Source organism: Papio anubis, unplaced genomic scaffold (assembly GCF_008728515.1).
Source record: "Papio anubis isolate 15944 unplaced genomic scaffold, Panubis1.0 scaffold361, whole genome shotgun sequence".
In the NCBI taxonomy this organism is placed as follows: domain Eukaryota; kingdom Metazoa; phylum Chordata; class Mammalia; order Primates; family Cercopithecidae; genus Papio; species Papio anubis.
Window position 1 is genome coordinate 63,311 of NW_022163757.1, and position 8,801 is coordinate 72,111.

The window sequence follows — 8,801 nt, forward strand, 5'->3', positions numbered from 1 at the left end:
GCAGCCTTGTCTTCACTGTTCCTTCAACGCTCAGCACATAACACAGAAGCTGATTCCATAACATTTACTTGGCCAACTGATACTAAATGTATGTTCCTCTAGATCTTAAAAAGTTACAATAAGCAACATAGTGCAATAGGCAAAATAAGTCTTTTTAGTCAGGAGTTCTCTCTATATGCACAACAGTTTGAAGTCATTATCAGGCAAAGTGAAACAGAAACTGTCACAAAGTTCCCTAAGATAAATTATTTTGCTTTAATCTTCAATTCATCATGTGAAATAATCAAGATCATGTGCTATTGTAAATATTTCTAGCTTAAAACACAACAACCTGATTTTTATTGTTTGAAATAACCACAATATAAATCAGTTAACTAAAAATTGTGTAAATACTTCTTTCAAATAAAATTCTGTCTAAATTTTGCATTACTCATATGTTCAAATGATAAGGAGCTCATAGGCTTTTCCAATACCTTAGTCAAAACATTGCACTGATTCCAGCTGTGGGAACAGTATCTGAAAGTTATGTTACAGATGGGGAACAGGTACTTACGTGACATTGGCCTTTGCACGACTGTGCCCTTTTGGGTCCAGAAAAAGTTGTTCCCTTAAAACTCTAAAAATCTCTTCTGTCAGGTCTGAAGGGTGGGCGGGAAACATAGTTTTTTAAATTTTAGCCACAGATGTCTTATTCCTTGTTTTAAGCAGTGAATAGATAAAGGCCACCAGAAGAGCTTCCAAGGTTTCTTCAGAAGCAGCATGCCTGAGAGCATCTTCCTGAAACACCCCCTTGTCTCTGCCCCAAATCACCTTAGGTAGGAAAGTCAAAACTCAGCAGGCTGAGGAGATCCAAGGGGATCTCTGAGCTCTGAGGCTTATGAGAGAAGAGAGAGAGGTCTAAGATTTTTTGTATAAATTTATGGGTTACAAGTGTCATTTTGCTGTAAGCATGGATGGTATAGTGAAGTCAGGGCTTTTAGGGATCCATCACCGGAATAATGCACATTGTACCCATTAAGTAACCTCTCACTATTCACCCCGTCCATCCCCTTACCCTGCTGAGTCTCCATTATTATTCCACTCTCTACATCAATAACTACAAATCTTTTAGCACCCACTTATGAGTGATAAAATGTGATATTTACTCTTTGTCTAGCTTGCTTCACTTACAATAATGGCCTCCAGTTCCATCCATGTGTCTGCAAAAGTTATGATTTTATTCTTTTTTATGTCCAAATAGTATTTCATTGTGTATATTTTCTACATTTTCTCCTCCAATCACCTGTTGATGGACATTTAGGTTGATTTTATATCTGTGCTACTGTGCATAGTGTTGCAACAAACAACAAGTACAAGTATCTTTGTGATACATTGATTTCTTTTCCTTTGTGTAGATAGCCAGTGGTGGGATTGCTGAATCAGACAGAGCCGACTGATGATCAGTAATTGTGGCCAACAACCAGCTAGAAGCAAAGTACTTAGCAGGGCCTGAAAATGCCAAAACTCTGAGGCCACTGACCTTCAAAACCTTCAACAGCCCTGAGTTAAATGTCCAAACACATTTATCCACCATTCCAAGACCCTTTATTGTTTGTCCTCTGTGCATCTCAGAAGTCTCTTTTGACCACATTGTCTATATACCGTGTGAGCCATTTATATGAAACTACCTGACACTCCAAGGCATCTTATACTATGTATTCCATCATGTACCTCTAGTACCTAGCACAGTCCTGGCATATAGTTTGCTACTAAACATTTGCAGAATGAAGTAATTATCTTGTATCCAGGTTCCAAGTTTTAAGGTGATTTCTCACTAAAAATAAAGTATTACAGTTCACAAATGATCTACTTCCTTTTTTACAGATGGGATTAAATTTAATCTTATACCCTAATAACATTATTTTCATTTACTTCCATCTAAATATACTGTCCTAAGAGAACAATAAGAAGGAGAGTTGAAGCTGGAGCTTGAAGAATTGTACATGGTCCACACTGTGGCCTGAAGTGCATCGCCCACCTGAGCTTCATCTGTTAGGTATGTCAGGGAAGATAAGCAGGTGAGAGTGGCCTCATCAGAGGACCCCAGATCCCCAGATGTCCCTGTCTGGCAAGTGCACCTCTGTGAACAAAGTCTTCAGAGCCAGATGATAAGAAAGAATGGCCCAAGCAGTCCACCAGGGAAATCTGGGCCCAGTGTACATCAATGTAGAGCATCAAGCACAGTGTAACAGGTGTATGGTTGCCTATTCCTGTTCAGAGATAACTGCATTCCACACACTGAAAAATGAGGAAATGCAGAGAAACAGATGTAGCTGAAGAAGACAGCAGGAGTAATAACGAGGGACAACCAAGACCGAGGTGGGCACCATGCCAGAGACTCCTGGACCCCACGCTAGGCTCAGTGCCTGTTATACTCTTGGGACCCAGCACTTTCCCTCTCCATCACGTGGCATACATGGCATTATTTGTTGTTTAAAATATTGTCCTTAGTTTTCACCTTTCCTAGGAGACACAGGTAGACCCTGTGACACTACAGCTCCTGACACACAGTAGGTGCATCACAAACATCTGCTGAGTTCACACACTCTTGCCTTCTCAAACCTTCTTGTCAAGTCTTCAGCAAAAAGAAATTGTTGATTGAGCAAGAATTAAGCTTCTAGAGACTTCTGGATCCACTGAAGTTTGAGACAAGATGAGATTTGTTTACTGTCATATTCCTAGCTCAAAGCATACTGTAGTCACTTAATAAATGTTTGTTGAATAAGTGAGTGAACTGATTCATACATCTTACTTAGCTTTATGTTTTCTGAGTAAAACTGATAAATTTAACAATTTACTTCTGGTATAATTTTACTTTACTTATTCAACAAGACTGACAATTCACCTAGGTGCCAGGCACACAGCTGCTGAAGAAAAAGAGGTATAAGATACAATTTCTGTCTATATGAAAGCCACACTCTAAAAAGTAGAAACGTATGAACAAACTATGTTTCTATATATATATACAAACTTATAACAATAAATTGGCTAAATTCGAAATCGGAGGGGTTTGTTTCTATTGTAAACAGCTCTAGTCAGGAACTGTTAGAAAGTTCTAAACAGGAAATGTTCCAAAACACCATCTAAGCATGAAGCAGAAGTCACCCGTAACTGAGTTTGCTACCACCAACCCCAACAGCAAGAATTCCAATCCTGCTGCTGCAACATAAGTGTCACTCTGATTTTATTCCTGCTAAGTAACCCGGTTTTAGACTCTCTGGTTGTCAGTGTTCTAAACAAGTATTAAAGAGAAAATATTATTATGGTGATGAGCCCATTCATTGTAGCCTTCTCAACATCACACCAATTATAAGGCCTATCATTTAAAAATAAAACTGTTTGTTTATTTATCCAGATATCAGTGTTACATAAACATATTTACCATCAGACTTTGGATTTATGGGTCAAACAGTATATAAATGTGATTAGAGGCTTACAGTTTACACTTTTCTGGTTCTCTCAAATTTTTTTCAAAATAGCATATACCTTTCTAAACAATTGTTAGTATATTTTTTAAATGAACATTAAAATGTATATTTTCCAAAAACAAAATATAACTTCCATTGGTAAATGGTGTTGTTGAGATTCGACAGACAACTTCTCTTGGGAACCATTTAATCACTGCTCGGTTAGCACTCTGTCCAGAAATGTCAATGGCTTTAAAATATAACAGTATATCATACAACTAAACTTACCCTTATTCAGTATTGTACAATATTTAGTGGTTGTTCTAGCTATCTCTTGCTGAATAGTAAGCCATTCTAAAACTTAAGGTATTATTTATTGTTTAATATTGTTTATTGTTATTATTTGTTTAGTAATTGTTAGTAATTTTAAATAACATTATTTCTCATGGTTTTGTGGGTTGACAGGTGCTACAAAAGTTCTACAGCAGTTGGTTGGCTGCTGCTGAAGTCCCCTGAAAGCTCAGCTAGGCTAAGGAGCCTAGATGGTTTATTCACCTGGCTGGCAGTGCATATTGGCTGCTGTGTGTGGTGCCTGTCTGACCTCTCCATGTTACCTGGAGTCCCCTGAAAGCTCAGCTAGGCTAAAGAGCCTGGACGGGTTACTCGCCTGGCTGGCAGTGCATATTGGCTGCTGTGTTTGATGCTTGTCTGGCCTCTCCATGTTACCTGGAGTCTTCACGACGTGGTAGTTGGTCCCAAGACACACAGGCAAATACTACACAGCTTCTTATGACCTCACCTTGGAGGTCTTAGAATATGACTTCTGCTCCATCCTATTGGTAAAGCAAGTCATTGTGAGCAGCACCGATTCAAGGAATGGGAGACTAGACTCCACCTGTCAATGTAAAGAGCAGCATGCACATGCAGGCAGGAAAGAAATTGAGGGCATTATCTTGAAGACTATCCTATCACACCGTTATTCCAGCTAATGGACATTAAGTTTTAGATGGGTAGTACTAGCTACTCATGTCTCCCCCAGAAACCCAAGCTAGGCATGGACATATTGAAGAGAATGTCATTACCATTGAAAACCTAGAAATATCACATGTGATGACTCAGATTAATTTAGTGTGTCAGTTACATCAATATAATTCCCTTCTTGTATCCCTAAATATGGTAAAACAGAATTGAATTCTACAAAAGTCTTGTGTCTGTTTTCCTATGGAATAATTAACAAACCCAATAAATGTGTAAAGAGTATGAAGTCCAATTTATTTTAGATTTTTACCTCTTAATTTCAAAGCTTATAGAAATCCAGATATCTAATCATCATAATTTATAATGCCTGGAGCAGAAGTCCTTGTTCTGAGTATCCTGTGGCACGTTAAAAATGTAATACTAACTAGGAAATTTAAAACTCTTTTGTTGGTGATATTAAGAGAGCTGGCTAACTCATCAGCACAATTCACACAGATTAAGAATGGAGGTTACCCTGCTGAGTGGATTCATAATGATCAGAAAAAAAATCACAAAGGAGGAAAGGAGATAGAGAGGGAGAAAAATACTGTCAATCCCTACAATTAAAGAATTGTATATTTCAAATCAAACCAATTTGAAAAATGGTTTGATTTTGTATTTTTCAAAGGAAAGGCAGCTTATTGTGATAGAATGAGAATCCCACTTGTATGTCTTTTATTTTTATATTTTTGAGACGAGTCTCACTCTGTTGTCCAGGCTGGAGTGCAGTGGCGCGATCTCGGCTCACTGCAAGCTCCGCCTCCCGGGTTCACGCCATTCTCCTGCCTCAGCCTCCTGAGTAGCTGGGACTACAGGCGCTTGCCACATCGCCCGGCTAATTTTTTGTATTTTTAGTAGAGACGGGGTTTCACCGTGTTGGCCAGGATAGGCTCGATCTCCTGACCTTGTGATCCGCCTGTCTTGGCCTCCCAAAGTGCTGGGATTACAGGCGTGAGCCACCGCGCCCGACCCGTCTTCTTTTGAGAAGTGTCTGCTTATGCCCCTTGTCAAAGTTTTCATGGGGTTGTTTTCCTCATGTTCAACAACACTAATCATCAGAGAAATGCAAATCAATATGAGATGCCATCTCATATTAGTCAGGATAGCTACTATTAAAAAGTAAAAAAGTAAATTCTGGTTAGACTTCAGAGAAAATGCAATGCTTACACGCTGTTGGTGAGAATGTAAATTAGTTCAGCCACTGTGGAAAGCAGTTTGGAGATTTTTCAAAGAATTTAAAACAGAAGTACCATTTAACTAGCAATTCCACTACTGAGTATATATCCAAAATAAAATTAAAAATTCTACAAAAAGAAACCCCACACACGCTTGTATATTCATTATATTGCTATTCACAATAGGGAAGACATGGAATTAACTTGTGTGTGAATCAATAAACTGGATTGAAATATGTGCCACACATACACCATAAGATACTATGCACACATTAAAAAGAATACAATCATGTCCTGTGCAGCACCATGGATACGTCTGGAGGCCATTATCCTAAGGAAATTAATACAGGAACAGAAAACCAAATACTACGTGTTCTTGCCTGTAAGTGGGATCTGAACATGGGGTACTCATGAATATAAAGTTGTCAGCAATAGACACTGAGAACTACTAGATGAAGGAAAGAAGGAGGAGGGCAGGGGTTGAGAAACTCTGGGTGCTATGCTCACTTCCTTGGTGATGGGATCATTTATATCCCAAAATATATGCTCACTTCCTTGGTGATGGGATCAACAATATTCCACATAACTCAGCATCACGCAATATATCCATGTGAAAAACCTAAAAACGTACTCCTTGAATCTAAAAAATTTAAGGTAGAGACAGAGTAAGGGGCAGAATAGAAGCCTACACCCTCGTCCCCCACACAAAAACACCAAATTCTCACAATTCACTACATTCAAGAAGCAGTGGTCAAAGGGACCAAAAATTGGGCGAACAATCCCAGTACCTGGCATCAACTTCATGTCACTGAAAGAGACATCGGAGAAGACAAACAAATGACAGTCTAGAAGCATGGATGCCACCTCTTTTTCAACCACCAGTAGTGGCCACATGGTGAGAGACTGGGTGATTGGGAGAGGGAGAGCACAGGTTGTGAGGCTTTGCAATAAACTCAGTACTACCCTGTCACAGTAAAAAGCAGAACCAGACTGTACTCAGCTGACATGTGCCAAAAGAGGGAGCACTTGGACTGGCCCTAGCAGGAGGATAATCTTCCATCTCAGTGTTGGGAGCTTGAGTCTTTACAAGCCTTGCCGTCATGACTTGATGTGCTATCAGACCTTAAGAGAAATGAAGGGGCAGTCTAGGCCACAAAGACTTCAATTATTAGGCAAGTCATACTCCAAGCTGGGCTCGGAGCCAGTGGAATGTGGAGGGTGAGGAGAATGTGGCCTCCTGAGACAACAGCCAGAGCAGCTAAGGGAGTGCTCACGACACCACTCCCCCACCCCCCACCCAGCAGCAGCCACACAACACAGAGAAACCTGTGAATTTGGGAGAGGGAGAGCACAGCGACTGGGGGACTTAACATTAAAGTCAGTGCTACCATGTCACTAAAGACTTGGCAGAATTCCTCACCTGCTAATTAAAGAACCCCTGTACCCAGAATAAAAACAGTGATACCCAGGCAATACACTGTGGGCACTGGGCTCTGAGAACTGCCAACTTCAGGTGTGACCCAGCACATTTCCAGCTGTGATAGCTACAGTGAAAGACTTCTTCTGTTTGAGAAAAGCAGCGAGAAAAGTAAAGGGAACTCTGTGCTGCACCTGATATACCAGCTCAGCTACATTGGGGTAGAGCACCAAGCAGATTCTTAGAGTCCCTGAGTCCAGGCCTAGGGGCTTGGTCAGCATTTCTACACTCACCCTGGGCCAAAGGTCGAGTCCCAGGCATTGCAGAATTTATCCCAAGCTAACCAAAGAGTCCTTGGGCTTTAAGTGAGAAACTGATGATGATTTGGCAGAACCCCCACCATGAGCCAGTGATGTTGGCAGTCATGGAGGAGGCTCCTCTACCTGCAGACAGGGGAAGGAAGAGTAGAAAGTACTTTGTCTTCTGCCCTAAGTGCCAGGTTAGCTACAGTAAAATAGAAGAGCAGGTAAATTGTGAAGATTCTATGCTTTAATCTCTGGCTCCCAGATAGCATCTGTGGACCCACTCATGGCTAGGGGAACTTGCCGCCCTATAGGCAGAGACACAAACCTGGCTGGCTTTGCCATCTACTTATCACAGAGTCCTAGGGCTTTGAGTAAACTGATATGGTAGTCAAGTAGTGGTTACAGTGGGCCTTGGGTGAGACCAAGTTCTGTGCCTACTTCAGGTGTGAACCAGCACAGTCTCAGTGGTGGTGGCCACAGGGGTGCTTATGTTACCCCAACCCCAGCTACCCATGCCTCAGCACAGAAAGAGAGACTCTGCTGGTTTGAGAGTAAGTAAGGGAAGACAACAAGAGTCTCTACTTGGTGAATCAAGATAATTTTTCTTGTTTTCTTGTTTGTTTTTGTTTTTGTTTTTGTTTTTGACATGGAATTTCACTTTTGTTGCCCAGGCTGGAGTGCAATGGTGCGATCTAGGCTCACCGCAACCTCCACCTCCCAGGTTCAAGCAATTTTCTTGCCTCAGCCTCCCTAGTAGCTGGGATTACAAGTATGCACCACAACGCCTGACGAATTTTGTATCTTTGGTAGAGATGGGGATTCTCCATGTTGGTCAGGCTGGTCTCAAACTGCCGGCCCCAGATGATCCACCCGCCTTGGCCTCCCAAAGTGCTGGGATTACAGGCACGGACCACCACACCCGGCCAAGAGAATTTTTCTTGATGCTAATCCAAGGCCACCAAGGCAGTACCTCTACGTGTTTGCATAAACTACTGTGTTATTGGGCTTGGGACCCAAGTCTCTTTGAATACCTGGAAAGTGTTCCCAAAAATAATGGGCACACACGAGCCCAAACTGTGAAGACTACAATAAAGACTGAACTCTTCAATGCCCAGATATAGATGAACATCTACAAGCATCACGACCAACCAGGAAAACATGACCTCACCAAACAAGCTGAATAAGGCACCAGGGACCAATCCTAGAAAAACAAAGATATGTGACCTTTCATACAGGAAATCCAAAATAGCTGGTTGAGGTAATTCAAAGAAATGCAATATAACACAGAGAAGGAATTCAAAATTCTATCAGATAAATTTAACAATGAGATTGAAATAAAAAGAATAAAGCTGAAATTCTGAAGTTAAAATGCTATTGTCATAGTGAAGAATGGATCAGAATTACTTAAAAGAATTGATCAAAGAGAAGATAGATTTAGTGA